Source organism: Talpa occidentalis, unplaced genomic scaffold (assembly GCF_014898055.3).
Source record: "Talpa occidentalis isolate TD23 unplaced genomic scaffold, MPIMG_talOcc4v2.1 talOcc4.2, whole genome shotgun sequence".
Classification (NCBI taxonomy): domain Eukaryota; kingdom Metazoa; phylum Chordata; class Mammalia; order Eulipotyphla; family Talpidae; genus Talpa; species Talpa occidentalis.
Window position 1 is genome coordinate 10,008,728 of NW_023602073.1, and position 17,281 is coordinate 10,026,008.

The following is a 17,281-nucleotide window of genomic DNA, read 5'->3' on the forward strand; positions in this document are numbered from 1 at the left end:
CATCTTTCCCTTTGACATAGTGTCTGGCACACGAAGTTAGTACTACAGTATTTGTGTTACTTTACGTACTAAGTATGCAGGTTCCCCGGTACCATTGAGTTGCTGCTATTTAAGCTCACACATGAAATGGCTAAAAGTTACAAGTGTGCGAATTATGACTGCGTGAGCCTTAGAAAATAAAATGTTTATAAAGGGCAACACATGAGCTGTCAAACAGTGTTAGGTGTGTGTTTATATGTACAGATTTGTGCATAGCGTCCATTTTATTTAAGTTGAGATGTAGTCTGCTCACTTTTTCATTATCTAGCAATTTTGTACAATACTAGCGATTCATTTGTAAACACTGCCAGAATATTTTCTAGCTGGTTTGTAATTTTTTAAGAGTGTTCCTTTGGTTTTGTTGTTGTCGTGGGTCTCGTTTTCCTTTTTTTTTGTTGTAAGTGTAGATCTGTAAATAAAATTGCAGTATTTAAAAGTTTTAGCTTTCAGGAAAAAGAACTCAGTGTGTGCATGACGACTCGTGTGTATGAGAGGAGGGATTTGAAGGAAGATGCCTTGGAGAGTGAGTTGGGTGGTAATTGTCAGATTGTGGGAATTTCTTTTCCTATAGGGTACATGATTTTGTCAAACGAAAGTATTTCTCCCAAAATTGGGAGTAGGCAACTACTAATCAGTTTAGCTTTGTGTTGTATGCTAGTTTAAAAAAGAAAATATGTAATATAATGTAAAAAAAAAAAAAGCTTTTATGATGGATTTTGTAAATAGATTTGTTACAGGGTAACCTGTTCTAGCTGTGATCTTACCACTTCAAATGGGTGTAATTTGAATAAATTTTGTATGGTAAAGGATCAATAAAATGATTTTTTTTAAGAGTTTAGACTTGTGAATGAGTTTTCTTAATATTATCTTATGCTCCTACATTAACTTCCTGTTTAAAGACATGCTTTTAACAAGGTAAGGGGGAAGGCTACACAGAAGTTCAAAAGAACCACTGTATGCTTAGTCTTGACACTTTGTGAACACACCATTTGGGAAGCCTCCTACCACCTGCAGAAACCACCCCAGCCTTGGAAGGATTTCTTTTTCTTTTTCTTTTCTTTTTTCTTTTTTTTTTTTTTTTAAGATTATTTATTTATGCAAGCACTGGGTACAGTCAGAAGTGCGGGAGGGTGAGCGAATTCACCAGAGGCAGAGCGGGGAACAGAACAGGCAGACTGACCAAATACACTGCTGAGGGGAGCAGCGGGCACGGCAGGAGAGGTCTGTCGCTCCATGTGGGACCCTCGCCTGTGGCCGGGGATCAAACAGGCCCTGCAGAGGCTGCAGGCAGCTTTGCAGCCCAGCGCTCAACCGCTGCGCCACCAGGGGAGGCCCAGGATTTTTTTTTAAGATTTATTTACTTATTTATATAAGCACTGGGTACAGTCAGAGGCGCAGGAGGGTGAGAGAATTCATCAGAGCCAGAGCCGGGAACAGAACAGGCAGACTGATGAAATACTCTGCTGAGGGGAGCAGCGGGCGGCAGGAGAGGTCTGCGCTCCATGTGGGACCCTCAGCTGCGGCCAGGGATAGAACTGACACTGTGGAGGCTGCGTACAGCTTTGCAGCCCAGTGCTCAACCGCTGCACCACTGGGGAGGCCCTTGGAAGGATTTTTATACTGTGAAAGTGACAGATAGGTCAAGATTCATTCCTCATAAAAAATATGAAACCAATAGGTCTTACTTCTCAGCATAGGTGATCATCTCCCTTATTTCAGATTCTGTGTTTCTTGTATTGCAAGCTACAAACAGATTAGAAGAATGTTGTTGACTGCCATGTCTTATCCAAAATTTACAGAATGTTGTGTGTGTATCACACATAAACACAATAGACAAGATTGTGAAGTTCAAAAAGGAAATATTCCCCGGCCCCCCCAATCTATTCACCTCAGAGATAACCACTATTCTCATTTTTCTTGTGTATTTTAACTTCAATCATTTCTTCTACATAATGATCGTCAACCTTTTTACATTAAATACCTCTCTGACATCTTCCCGCTTTTGTACTTAGGAGATCATGTTCACGCTCCTCAGGGCTACATACCATGCCAATAATTCTAAAAATAATGATTTCCATGATTAAAATTTTACTTAATAACTTGCTTACCCAGGTAATGTCCTGTTTAAGAGATATTTTTGTTTTTAAAATATTTAAGGTCTATTGAATGTTTCTATTATGCCAGGTAAGGTACAATTTTGTTGTTATTTTTAAGATTTATTTATGCATACAAGAACTGGGGTGTAGGCCAGAGGGGGGACAGTGTCAGAGGACACCAGAGACAGTGGGGAGCAGAGCAGGCAGATTTACTGAAATACACTGCCGAGGTGAGTGGCAGGTAAGACAGGAGAGGTCTGCTGCGCCATGTGGGTAGCTCCCTGGCCGAGGATCGAACACATGTCACAGTGGCTGGCCACAACTTGATAGCGCTGAGACTTTAACCCTGTGCCACCAGGGAGGCCCAACCAGGTATGATGTTTTTAATGTGGTAAAATACACAACATAAAATTTATCATTGAGATATTTAATCCACTCATAATGTCATGTGCTGTTCTCCACTACCTTGGCCCAAAGCAGTTTCATCACAAAAGGAAACCCATAGCCATTAAACAGCATCTCTCCACCCGCTGGACTCGCAGCCCCTGGCAACCACTCTGCTCTCTGTGCCCGTGGGTTTAATCTGGATATATCCTGTGAATGGAATCATACAATCTAACTGCTGATCTCTAACTTTTTTGGCTTACCATAATGTTCAAGGTTCATCCATGTTATAGCCTATGTCAGTACTTCATTTGTTTTTATGCCTGAATAAACATTTCATTCTGGGTAATATCACATTTTTGATTCATTAGTCGATAGACATTTGAGTCATTTCCATCTTTTTTGACAACTGGCTTGCCAGGACTGTCAAGTGATTTATACAGGTGCTCTTTGGTTTTCGATACATACACCACTCACTAGCTAATATATATATATTACATGTACATATCTATGTTAATATATGCTATGTCTCTTCCCTTTAGAAAGTAAGCCAAGTGAGGAGAGCTTTGTATTGTTCACTGTTGTGCCCCCCAGTTTCTAGAATAGTGCTTGGCACACACAAGCACTGAATATGTATTTGAATGAATTATGCCTATTTGAAAATGAGCGGGGTCTGAGCTTTCAGAATGTAGTGAAGCTCAAAGATCTTTTCACCTGACCTGTCTTTGTCCTTCTTTGTACCTTGGGGTGGACTTTATTTTCTTCACTGTATCTTTATTTCCGCCTTTAGTCCTGTTTTAACCCAGGGAGCTGCACATTTAGCCAGCAGATGTTCTGTAGTCACACGAGCTATACAATCTGAACACAAGATACAAAGATATTCTTCAGGTAGACTATTGATGAGGGTAGGAGTGGGGAGCTAGCAAAAAAAAACTAGAATTGTCCAAATACAAAATCAGCTGGAGGGCCTCCCCCATGGTTCAGGGTTGAGCACTGGGTTGCGAAGCTGCCCACAGCCTCTGCAGCACCGGTTCGATCCCCGGCCGCCATTGCGGGGATCCCACATGGTGCACAGACCTCTCCTGCCGCCCACTGCTCCCCTGAGCAGTGTACTTAGTCTGTCTGCCTGCTTTGCTCCCCGCTCTGGCTCTAGTGAATTCTCTCACCCTCCCGAGCTTCTGACTGTACCCAGTGCTTGTATAAATAAATAAATGTTTAAAAAAAAAAAATCAGCTGGAAAATGTAAATAAGATCAATTTGTGGGTTTTTTCATCTTTTTATTTTTATCTATTTTACAACATTGTTCATTTTTCATCATTTTTTTTTAACAATGTTTGCTTTCTTTTCTGAGGTGTAGTCCCCATAGAGTTTCCACCACCAATTCACCCGAGTACCATCACAGTCCCGTGTGTTCCTCCTGCCCTGGTCTCAATCCCCCCGACTCCCCTGCAGAATGTCTCTGATTTATAGTCATCTGTTTATTTTGTTTTGCTTTGTTGTGTGTTTTTTAATTGTTGTTATTTGTTCCCTGAATCTGAAGCAGTGGTCTAGGGCTGCATCCTTTAAAAAGGTGAATGTAGGGCCTCCCTGGTGGCGCAGCGGTTTGAGCGCTGGGTTGTGAAGCTGCCTGCGGCCTCTGCAGCGCTGGTTCGATCCCCGGCTGCTCCCCGGCCACCGGAGGAGGGTCCCACACGGCCCACAGACCTCTCCTGCCGCCCGCTGCTCCCCTCAGCAGTGTGCTTTGGTCCTTCTGCCTTCTCTGCTCCCTACTCTGGCTCTGGTGAATTCTCTCACCCTCCCGCGCTTCTGACTGTACCCAGTGCATGTATAAATAAATAAATAAATCTTTTAAAAAAAAGTGAATGTAGTGACTTTAATGTGTAAATATTTTATCATTCAGAATCTTGTCCACGTATTGTTTCAGTGGGCTCTTGTGAAGAGAATTTAGAAATTCATCTCAGTAATATTAAAAGAAAGTAAATCATGATAGAAAAGTTCATTGCATTCACCATTGAATGTTCACTAAGAGAAATAGTTCAGTCACTGAATGAGCATGAAGTAATTTACTATATGCCAGGCACTTTTCTAGGCCCTGGGAAATCCACACAAAAGGTGCAGTTCCTGTCAGCAAGAGGAAGCTTCTGATATACTTGGGAGAAGCAAGTTTTACCTAGGAAAAGTAAATTGAATGTTAGATATTGAATAAGCTATTTTTCTTTCTGAAACCATATTTGAAAAACTTGGAAAGACAGATGGTTCTGGGCAAAAATGGAAATCTAGGGATGATGTAGTCTTGCTAGTGAAGGGCTTTACATAGGAGAGATTCTGCTCCGGGGTCGTTTGGGGGCAATTCTAGCCCCAAACCTGTGCACCCAGACCTGTGCAAAAGCATTCACATTCACTCGCCTGGGTAGACACAACAAATGTGAGGAAGCTGGGAACCTCCATTTAGATCTAGACTACGACCTGGCATACCATGAAAGAAAATGATAAGATTCAATGGTAGGTCATGTATTGGGATATTAATGAGAATTCCTGCACTGGCAACTTAGAATTAATCAACCAGAAATATGTAAGAAAGCAGAAGTAACAATTGTTACTGAAGTTGTGATCCTAGAATTCAAAGACAAAGTTTTTCATTGTGCCTTTAAATCTGGGACTTGCAGACTGAAGGGTAAGCAGAACAACTTACTAAAATACACTGAAGTATTCATAACACTAGAAATTACCACTCTGCTTTTTGAGTGTGTGAAGTGTGCCATCAAAATGCTCTGGAGCTTCTGTAGGAGTGTCTGGGAAGCCTTGTGGGATAGAAACAATATTATCAGGGATGTGCTGCAGAAACAACACTGAAAACTCCAGCAGCGCTTCCATTGAGATGCTTTAGGGCTTAAAAATGAAGAGAGTTAGTTCTTAAAAAAAAGAAAAAAAATGATTTGTCTTTCCTCCATCAACCACAGTCGGGGACATAGAAACATGAAAATTAAAATCTAGAGAACGAAGATACAAATAAGCTAAAAACATTAATGGGAGCCTAGCTTGTCAACTCAAGCAAACACATGTCAACTGGTAATGATTATAAAATCATAGCATTTGCTCTGCAAGGCAACTTTATATCCAACAGGAGCTGATTTTATCATATGTTAATTCAGTGGTCATTTTTTTTCCTTAAGGAATCCTAATGCAAAGCTCTTAAAATTGTATCCATAGGTCTCTGAGTTCTCCATCTCAAGCATGCACTTTAGAAATCTGCTTCTTCCCAGTCTTAGCCCCAGAACCACAGCCTGGCTGTCATGATTAATTCATCATTTTAAATTAAATAAGCTTTGGAAAAAATCCCTGTTCATATTGTCCACTAGCATTGTAATTCCGCCTTCCACACCACGCTCATGAGTGCATGCTGTCATCATCCATATTCTCTGCCTCTCTGTGTAACTGCAAACGGGGAAGATGGACACTACTGGAGGCATAAGTTAGGAAAACCTCTCAGTGATTCTTTTGTCCTCAGCCTTTGATAAAAATGGCCTTGCTGGGCCTTCCCAGTGGCACAGGCAGTTGAGCGCAGCACTGTGAAGCTGTCCACAGCCTCTGCACTGCCGTTTCAATCCCAGCCGGCCTCGGAGCTACCCACATGGCGCAGCAGACCTCTCCTGTCTCACCTGCTGCTCCCCTCAGCAGTGTCTTTCAGTCAATCTGCCTATTCTATTCCCCACTCTGTCCTGGTGAATCCTATCACCCTCCTTCATCTCTGGCCTGTACCCTGGTTCTTGTATAAATAAATAAATCTTTAAAAAATTATTAAAAAAAAAGTTTCTGTTGAAACTCACAGGGTCTCCACTGACCTTAACTCTAAATAATCCACATGCTAAGGTGATACAGCTGGCAAGGTATGTTCTGAACAGCTTGAGGAAGCCTGTCTGAACATTTTGGAGAGTCCTATCTTTCAATGCTGAGTCAAGCTCTGCAATAAAAAATATACCACCTTCTAGGAAAGGTGAATCCTGTTAACTGAAGGGGTCTTATTTTTCTAAATGTTAAATAAGGTTGACTTTACAAAGCCTGATGGGGGAGATGAAATGGGGTAAATCTATGAGATAGAAGAAAAGAATCAATGAATTGGTGCTGAAAGTTCATTCCATGTTCACAGACACCATGTTGATACTGTAAAATCAACCACGGTGTGAAGATACCACAGAAATCAGCAACACTGCAAACGAGCCCCTTTCACTCCCCAAAGAGCTGATTGGTAAACATAAAGTGCATAACCCTGCAGTTAAGAAAGTAGCTTTGGAAAGAGGATTAGCTAAGGGACTTCCTTTTTCAGATTGTTTTCTTCTCCTTGTTCCCTTGATACTTTTAGTAAAGTCCCTTATATTGGCTAACGTTTCTGTGCAAGTGAATTCTTGAAGGAGATGAGGACGAGGGTACAGTGATAATTACCCTTTTCATTATTATTCATCACAGCAGCAGCAAATGGTGCCTTTTCTTTCCCCATTAGGATGCTAATGGAGTTTCTTTTGCGAGCAAAACAGATTTCTCTTCACCTGTCTCAAGGCAATAGGTAACTCAGAATCCCTAGTTAGGAGATCCTATTATTTTGGTTGGTTCCTAGTGAGCTGGAAAGTTCTCTTTGAGATAGTAGCATTTAAGCTGAAAGCTAGAATGAGAAGAAGCCAAGGACAGGGAAAGTATGAGGAAGCTGGGAAAGCATGGCAGGCAGAGGGGATGCACATTCAAAGCTTCCAAGGTGGGCCGGGGGCCTGTGAGATTAAATGTATGAACGGGGAGAGAGTGACATTGTAACAGGGGGGTCCCCAGGAAAGGGGGAGGTTCCAGGTTTCCTGCCCCATCCAAAAAGGAGGATGCAGCTGAGCAGAGAAAAAAGAAGCTGCAGAGGAGACCGAGGAAGGAAGGAGCAAGAAGGAGCCAGGAGGAGCCCTGGAGGAGGCACATGGAGCCGAGAGACACGTGAAGAAACTGCACTTGCCTTTTGGTCGTGGACGGGGTGACTCAGATGTGGGTGAGACCCGTGGGGAGGTGACAATGGCAGCTTTTATCTTGATTTTGATTTTGCTCTTTTCCCTAAAGACTTGTCTGATTGTTTTCTGATCCTTTTCTGGGGGTCCCCACTGGAAGATGCTTTAGACTGTGGCAGGCTTTGGGGCCTTGCTCTGGGCCACTCCTGCTTGGGTGGACTTTTACCCACGAGGGGACGGGTCACTTTGGGTGCTTGATTTAGAAACTAGATTCTTTGCCTTTCCTGTATTGTTTCCTAATTGTATTAAAGTTCCTTCCCACTAAAGTCTCATATGTTTTGTGTTGATGCGGCGGATGGCAGAACCTATTTAGAGCGGGCAGGTTTGGGGGGTCTGGGCTGCCCCTCTCCCTGCCCTGTAACAGATGTGGCGCCCAACATGATTTAGGACAGAGCCATCCGTGGTTAGTCAGCCCCATGGGGAAATTGGGCTTCCCTATGGCACTGGCTACCAGAAGCACAAATGTGATTTTTGGTTTCTATAGTGTGTTTGTTTCATATGTCGATTTGCTGTTGAAAACTGGCTTGGCCTGTGAAGATTCTGTGTGTCTATGTGTAGTTTGTTTGTAGCTACTTGCTAAGAGAATTGATTTTGTGGAAATTGTTCTGTGCAACAGTTTTACTCTGAAGATTAGGTAGGTAGTAGTTAGACCACACGGCCAGGTCAAAGATGGCATCTGAGGCCACTTGGCAGCTCTTGTAAAACTCAGAGTTTCTTGTTGCTAGGACTTTGGACCTTTTTTCCTTTTGTGATCTCTGCTGTTTCATAGCATTTCTAAAGGAAATAATGATTGTTCAGTGATGTGTTGCTTTGTCTTTGACTACTTCCTGACCTCTGCCTGAGGGGTTTTGCAAGCCAACTGTGAAGCAGTGGTGTTTAAATTAGCAAATTCCATGCCTGGGTGTTAAGGAAAGAGTAGTCTTAAGCAGTAACTGGTAATTGCTGGTAGCCTTGATGGAGATAACTTGAATTTTTGCAAAGTCTGGATCAGAAAAATTAACAAGATTTTGTCTGAGTCTGAAAGGATTTGCTGCTGTGAATTTTGTCTACACAATTTGTTTTGGGCATGTTTGCCATTTGAATCCTGGATTTGTTCAATTGCTGGTGTAGGACAAGATTCTAAGTTTCTGCCTCCTGCTGAGGAAGGTCTGTTGTGGAAAGCTCTCTTTATGGTGCATCATGTAACTGCACCAGGCTCTCATACCTGTGTTGTTGCTGATGTCCCTTCCTAGTGTGGGTGAGGTGTCATCTGTGCTTTGATGTTGAATCTGCTCTTTCAGCTTCTGTCCCAGAGTGGCTAACAGAAGGAGATGACTCCTTTTAATTGAAAGTTAATTGCTGATATTTTAATTTTGCTTTTTCAGGTCTGTTCCAGGAAACCCAAGGATTGCCTGCTTGGTGGCTAACAAGAGATGACTCCTTTTGCTTAAATGTTAACTGTTGATTTTGCTCTTTCAGCTGCTGTACAGGATACCCCAGGATTGGCTTCTCATAAAAAGTCATGAACACTGAAAACCCTAAAGTAATAATTACACAAGGTCATGTAACTCTTGTGATTAATAAAAACTTTTTCTTCCTATTTCCAAAGCTTTAGGTTTGTAGGATGACCACTGCAATCTCTGATTTCTGCCATCAACACTCCACATTTTTTTGGATTTTGACATTTTTTTCTGAACCTATGAAGTAAAACTGCAGATACATAAGATATTCCACGTGGCATAACTAAAAAAAACTGTCTATATGTTGTATGTCTGTATGTCCTTGTGTCTAACCGTCTTGGCCTCTAGAGGTTGAAAAATTGGTTTACATGGTGCCTATAGACATTGAAAAAAAAAGTCGCCAGTTTGTTATAGGACAGGGAGAAGGGCAGCCCAAAACCCCGCAAACCTGCCTATTCTAAATGGATTCTGCCATCCGCCGCATCAACACAAAACATAGGAGACTTTAATGGAAAAAAACTTTAATAAAACTAGGAAACAATACAGGAAAGGCAAAGAATCTAGTTTCTAAATCAAGCACCCAAAGTTACCCATCCCCTCATGGGTAAAAGTCCATCCAAATGGGATTGGCCCAGAGCAAGGCCCCAAGGCCTGCCACAAGTCTAAAGCATCTTCCAGTGGGGACCCACAGAAAAGGGTCACAAACAACCAGACAAGCCCGGAAGGAAAGAAGCAAAATCAACATCAAGATAAAAGCTGCCATTGTCACCTCCCCACGGGTCTCACCCACATCTGTGTCACCCAGTCCACGACCAAAAGACAAGTGCAGTTTCTTCACGTGTCTCTAGGCTCCATGCGCCTCCTCCAGGTCTCCTGGCTCCATCCTGCTTCCTTCCTTCCTCAGTCTCTTCTGCAGCTTCTCCTCTTCCTGCTCAGCTCCACCCTCCCTTGGGTGGGGCAGGGAACCTCCCCTTTTCCTGGGGACCACCCTGTTACAAGTTATGAGGAAAAACTAAAGGTTGTGGTTTGATTGTCAACATTGTGCTACTGAACTAAGCCGGTGCCTTCATAGAGACTGAATATTGTTGCTGTTGTTTTCTGATGTTTATGGCAAAGCTTCCCAGAAATCTAAATTCAAGTAAAAATTTGGTAGCCTGTCATTGGTTGATCGAAGGAAATTTGGAACCTCAGTAGAGCTCCTGAAACACTCCACAAAGTTTCTCTCTTTCCTCTTGGGAAAGGCATTAGATGAATTTGTCCTCTTTGGCTTTCCTAGTAAAGTAAAGCTAGAAGGCAAGCATTGTCACTTTGAAAATGGTAAAACTTTGACATGTACAAAAATGTTAACAGTGATTTTCTAAAACATGTATAAAACCTCTCAGTACCTGATATGTATGTAAATTGTCAGTGGTGATAGTCGCCTTGTCATATTGTATACTTCAATTGTTTATCTAGAGAAATTGTTTCTAAAAAATAGGGAGGAAAGGCCTCAACACATTCCTATTTATGGAACTTTTGATAGGTTAAAAAAAAATTTTCCTCCAAAGAACTGAATAGACTGGGCCTCCCCAGTGGCGCAGTGGTTGAGCGCTGGGTTGAGAAGCTGCCTGCAGCCTCTGCAGCACCGGTTCGATCCCCGGCCACTGGAGAGGGTCCCACATGGCGTCAGATCCTCTGCTGCCACCCTCTGCTCCCCTCAGCAATGTATTTCGTCAGTCTGCCTGTTCTGTTCCCTGCTCTGGCTCTGGTGAATTCTCTCACCCTCCCGCGCTTCTGACTGTACCCAGTGCTTGTATAAATAAATAAATAAGTCTTTAAAAAAAAAAGAAGAAGAACTGAACACACTGTTGGAGATAACACCTGAATTTTACTAAGTTTTGACATAATACTGGTAATTTTGTTGCATTTCATTCTGATTCAACAAAGTTTTCTTGTTTTGACTGACCAGGACCTGCAGCAATGTTAAATTATTTTTTTTTTCTTTCTTTTTTTCAGCAGAGCTAACTTGTGTTTATATTTTCTTTCCCCTTGATACCAACACAGCATGAAAACAGTGGTAGTAATTTTTACTACTCATGTCAGTGTCTATTTTTGCACAACTTCCACAGGGATTTTGTCTGCTTAAAACATAAACAATTGGAGATGAGTTTCATCGTGTGGCTTTGAATGGAGTTCTTCCAGGAAGTTCAAATAGAGCTGAACCAAAAAGAGGAGAACCTGTTGCTTTGTTCTTAGTGTTCCAGAGACCTCCAAAGAAGGTGAGGAAGCTGCCTCCATGGGCAGGACTGGACAACTCAGAAAACAAAAAAAGCCCTGGTACCCTTAAGAAGAGGAAGCCCAGGTAGAGTCTGGTGAGACCAACTTTGTTCTTAAAGCCTACGTGGACCGGATGCCAAGAGTTTACTCTGATTCTATATGGAGTGTTCCAACAAAGCCAGCTAAAATTGCTGTTTAGTTATTTTGCCCTGTGATTGTATGCAAAAATGGGTAATATGGTTTAAAAATATATTTAGTTTGTGAACTTTTGCTATGCTGTTAAAACAATTTGGGATCAAGGTTGAGAAAACTTGTTTTTTACATAAATTGAACCAATTTTAAAATTCTTTTTCCTGTGATTTTAATATATTTGCTGTCTTGTTTTAGCTAATGCCTCCAGATTTTTTCTTTTTTTCTTTTGGCTTGGATAATGGACTGTTTTCCAGAATGGAAAACTGTCATACTGGACATTCATGGACAATGCTGATGCTAATTGTTACTTCTTTTATATACATTGTAACCCTGAAAAAAGACTGTCTCCTGCGATTACACCCTGAGATCTGTGTCACTGTAGATATGGTGGAATAAAAATTAAAAGGGGGGATTATAACAGGATGGTCCCCAGGAAAGGGGGAGGGTCCAGGTTTCCTGCCCCACCCAAAAGGAGGGTGGAGCTGAGCAGGGAGAGAAGAAGCTGCAGAGGAGACTGAGGAAGGAAGGAAGCAGGATGGAGCCAGAAGGAGACCTGCAGGAGGCACATGGAGCCGAGAGACACGTGAAGGAACTACGCTTGCCTTTTGGTCGTGGACGGGGTGACACAGATGTGGGTGAGACCCATGGGGAGGGGACCATGGCGATTTTTGTCTTGATTTTGATTTTGCTCTTTTCCTTCCAGACTTGTCTGGTTGTTTCTGATGCTTTTCTGTGGGTCCCACTGGAAGATGCTTTAGACTTGTGGCAGGCTTTGGGGCCTTGCTCTGGGCCAATCCTGCTTGGGTGGACTTTTACCCACGAGGGGACGGGTCACTTTGGGTGCTTGATTTAGAAACTAGATTCTTTGCCTTTCCTGTATTGTTTCCTAATTGTATTAAAGTTCCTTCCCATTAAAGTTTCATTTGTTTTACTTTGATGCGGTGGATGGCAGAACCTATTTGGAGCAGGCAGGTTTGGGGGCTCTGGGGTGCCCCTCTCCCTGCCCTGTAACAACATGAGCTGAAGTTTAGAAGTAGACACAAATCAACTATGCTAGATTTTTCTCAAGCAAAAGCGGTTGATTGCCTTTAAGGAACTTGTCAGGAATTACAAGGTCAAATCTCCTGGTGCTGAACATTGAATGAAACTTGGTTGATAGATACAATATTAACAATAATGGATTGCCTTAAGGTGGTAGACTGCACGCTTGTCTCTAAAAAATCTATTTATGGTTTAAGTCGGATGAGCTGAGATCTGGACCACACTGTTGGAAGGTATTATGACTTAATGGTCATAGGCCATACGAAGGACCATATGTTGTAATAAGTAGTGCCTTTGAAGACAGTCACCCCATAACACCTTATTATATTCCCCACACACATTGAATATGGCTGGAATATAAAATCAAATTGGATATTGAGGACAATGTGGGATTTCTAAGGCTAACATGTAAAAAGACTTTGAATCTTCCATCTTTGTCCCTCTTGTATCACTCTCTCTGGGGAATTCAGTGGCCATATTAGCAGGACATGGTCTATGAACAGCCCCTTATGGTAAGGAACCGAGATCTACTAATAACAACACCAAGGTGATTTCCATGAGAGGGAGTCAACTTGAAGTGGATCCTTCAGTCTTGGTTAAGCCTTCAGGTGACTACCATCCTGGCTGACATCTTGATGGCAACCTCATGAGACAACCCAAGTCAGAACCTACTTAGTAATCCCATTTCCTGATTCTCAGAAATTATGTGAGATAGCAAATATTTACCATTGTTTTGAACCAATAAGTTTTGGGTATTTTGTTATGTAGCAATAGGTTAAAGTAGACGTAAGAAACAACCCTAATAAACTCTGCTTCAACAGCCAACAACACGATTGTCTGTGAACTGTGGCAAGTTACTTAACCTTGCTTCACTTCAGTTTCCTCATCTGTCAAAACGGGCAAATTAATACTGTGCGTTTTTCAGAATGTTTATAGCATGACCTGAAATAACAGATGTAGATATTTTAAAGAATGAAATGGAATCTTCACACGTAGCAGAAACTATAAATGGCACCATTCATTCTTTTTACTTGCTGTTATTGTTTTGACTGTTGTTTTTAAATTTTCATTTTTCCTAAATCTGCTTCTCTTCTAATTTTAAAAATCAATTAGTAACAAAATTAGCTAGATCCAAACACCAGAAATCTGAATATTTTTGACTGATTTTAATTGAACTCTTTACCTTTGACCAATCATTATCTTCTAATGATTATACCTACTAAATATTTTCAGACTTCTTTAACCCACTACCTTAGTTCAGGCCTCCACCTACTGTCATCTGGACTATTAAATAGATTCATGAATTGTTTCCTGCCTCTAATCTTATTTTCCTCTGAACTGTTTTTCACACTGCAGCCAGTGATCTGTCTACCACACAAACATGATAAAGTCATTCCCTGGTGAAAACTTCTCACTGGTGCTCTGACAGCTGTATAAAGTCCAGTTTCCTTGGCATTACCAATAAGAGCTGGCAGGACCTACTATTGCCTGCCTCCCCTTTTATGAACAGTATGTCCAAGTGTTAATTCTCCTATTCATGCCATTGGGTGCCTCTCTTTCACAGTGTTGATTCTTCGGTGTTTGCATTGTTTCATTTTTTTTTTTCCTTCTTGTGAGTATTAACTGTGTGGGTACAGCATAAACAGCTTATTTCCACACCCAAATGAGACTCTCAGGTCACCTATTGGTGGGTTCAAGAGTTGATCACAGGAAATGATTTCTGATGATTGCAGGGGAAGATGGAGTCATGTGACAACATCAAGTGTAAGGGCCTTCACACTCTGAGATTTGAACATGAAAGATTTTCCAGACACAGATTATTATAGAGCACATAGGTACGTTTTACACTCAGCATAATTGGTCCTGGCACAGCCTCTGTATCTCTAAAGATCTGCTCTCAAGCTCACACTGTTCAAGCCCCAGAGAAACACTTCCTCATCTTATGGCCCTGACCTTGAAACAGAAAAAGACAGTCTTGGGCAAATTCAAAAGAGGTTTGTGAGATGTACCCTATCAATTTCAGAAATGGTATTATTTCTGCAAAGAGGATTTGAGATGCAGAAAAATTGAAGAAAGAGAAAAAACAAATTAGTTGTTGGGCCTCCCTGGTGGCGCAGTGGTTGAGCACTGGGTTGCGAAGCTGCCCGCAGCCTCTGCAGCGCCAGTTCGATCCCCGGCTGCTCCCCGGCCTCCGGAGGAGGGTCCCACATGGCGCGCAGACCTCTCCTGCCGCCCGCTGCTCCCCTCAGCAGTGTACTTCGGTCCTTCTGTCTGCTCTGGCTCTTGTGAATTCTCTCATCCTCCCCCGCTTCTGACTGTACCCAGTGTTTGTAAAAATAAATAAATAAATCTTTAAAAAAAATATTTATTGTGATAAACAAATTTGATATCACAAATTTATTGTGGTAAATCTTAAATGCAACAGATTCTTGCAAAATGAAGGATTGTTCTGTAAGAAAGCAGAGCTTCCATTTTCTCCGTGCCTTTGTGGATCTGGAGGGTCTCCTGAGTTAGCTCAATATTTGAAACAATTGTACATGACAGCTAAAAAATTTTTTCCAATATTAAATGATTTATATTACTGAAGGTTTTGTGTGTATATACACATACACATGTGTGTAGACATAATAGGCACATAGCACGATACTGAGTCTATTGGCAACTTGATGCACAACGAAAACAAATTTGTGACTAGTCTTTAGTGTACTATTCAAAAATTAATAACATTTCAATGAGATTTTAAAAATTCAATTCAATTTATAGTACAATTTTAATGACATGGAATTTTTTTGAAGAAAACAACAGTAACTTGTTACTTTTGTTGTTGAGTTTGTTCCCAGAATAAAGAGCTGAGAATGTTTTTTTCTAAGCATGGCAAGAGAGGGTTAGGGTCATAGTTCAAACAACGGAAGTAACTTTCATGTTTCCTTTAATTTACATATATTGGTAAAAAAAATTTTAATTTTGTACACTTCAAATATGACTACACCTTATTTTTAATCCTTCAGATAATTACTGTCATTAGAACCAAATTATGTGAAAATTTCAATTAGTGATTTCGCTATAATGGTCAAGGAACAGTGGAATAAATATACAATGTGTTTTTACATTGATATATAGCAAAATATACATGTATTAATATAGTAAATATGGCAAGTAATATATTATTTTATATTACATAAATATATAAAAATTATATGTGCTATATAATATGTATTATATTATAATATGTATATATTATATTATAATATGTATATATTAATATGTATTATATAGCACATATAATTTTATGTTTATACATGTTATGTGTTTATACATCATATAATATAAATATTATGTTATATATCATATATAATATAATGATTATATTATGAACCATTGCTTTTTTTATACATTACATATGATGAGTTCATCAACTGACTATCCAGATAGGTGCAATACTAATTAAAGTCAGACATCTTGGATAATCTGCAAAACTAAAGCTTTGATAATTAAAAAAATTGTTACTAAGGAGTATTTGCCAAGGTAGAAAAATAATATATACATAACATTATATATATATAAAGGGGGGCTTACATGTAGTTATGGGGCAACTTCCTTTCATCCAGGACCCTCCACTTATCTTCTGAAACACTGTTCTCTCTTTAGAGAGCCGTGCTCATGACTTTAGTTTGGAATTTTTCACCCTCCATAGCGTTGGCCAAAGTCTAGAGTTACCACTGGCTCTTGCCTGCTTTGCTCTCTGACCCAAATATCCATGATAATTTTAACTCTGACCCTAACCCTCTCTTGCCATGCTTAGAAAAAAACATTCTCAGGTCTTTATTCTGGGAGCAAACTCAACTACCACATGGGGAAGGGAGGAGGTTCAACAGATCCTGCTGTTCCATATCAGATCTTTTAATAATTGTGACAATGTGTGGCCAGGCATCTCTTTTTTTCTATTTTTGTCAGTGAACTTGGGGTTTTCATAGGAAAATCTTTACTTGCCCATGAAACATCACTGAAGCAACTGCCTCCTGTATGTATTTTGGCCACAGGGAAACTGTATCTTATTCTCTATCTTATTTCCATGCTCATCTGATGCTATAAATGCTCTATTTTCCAGAAATTTCTGAACTCTTTTACCTGCCACTTACAGCCCTTCTACATCCCAGTGTCACTATGAATTACTGTCTTTAAAATATCTTTTCTGACAGTCCAATAGGTATATACACAAGAAGGGAAATCACTGTTTGGATTTAGCATGTCATCTCAACCCCAATACTTTTCTGACAGTTTTCATCTCATTTCTTGACACTCGTGAGCTTTAGTGATATCAGAATGCTTGAGGTCTCCACAAACACACTGCTGAGCCATGTTTCCGTGCCTATGGAAGTCATTACACTCCCTTTGTCTCTTCTTTCTGCTTCTCTTATCTTCTGGAGTTCCTTCTTTAATTCCACAGCGCTCTGCTACTCATGTGAAGGTGCTATATATACAGCCTCATGAAATCGAACGAGTGGTGAACAGATGCCAATTTCCTTGCCCCCATTTACAAGTAACCCTTTGGACTACAAGGCCCAGCATGCCATGAACAAAGTTTCCTGAATGGGTGGCAGTTGGAAGGTGGAAAGATGATAGATAGGTAGATAGATAGATAGATAGATAGATAGATAGATAGATAGATAGATAGATAGACAGATAGATAGACAGATAGATAGATAGACAGGCAGACATACAGGGAGGTGGGAAAATGGGGAGAGGAGAGACATAGAAAATACTTAGACTCAAGGGTGGAACACACATGGGGAAGCAG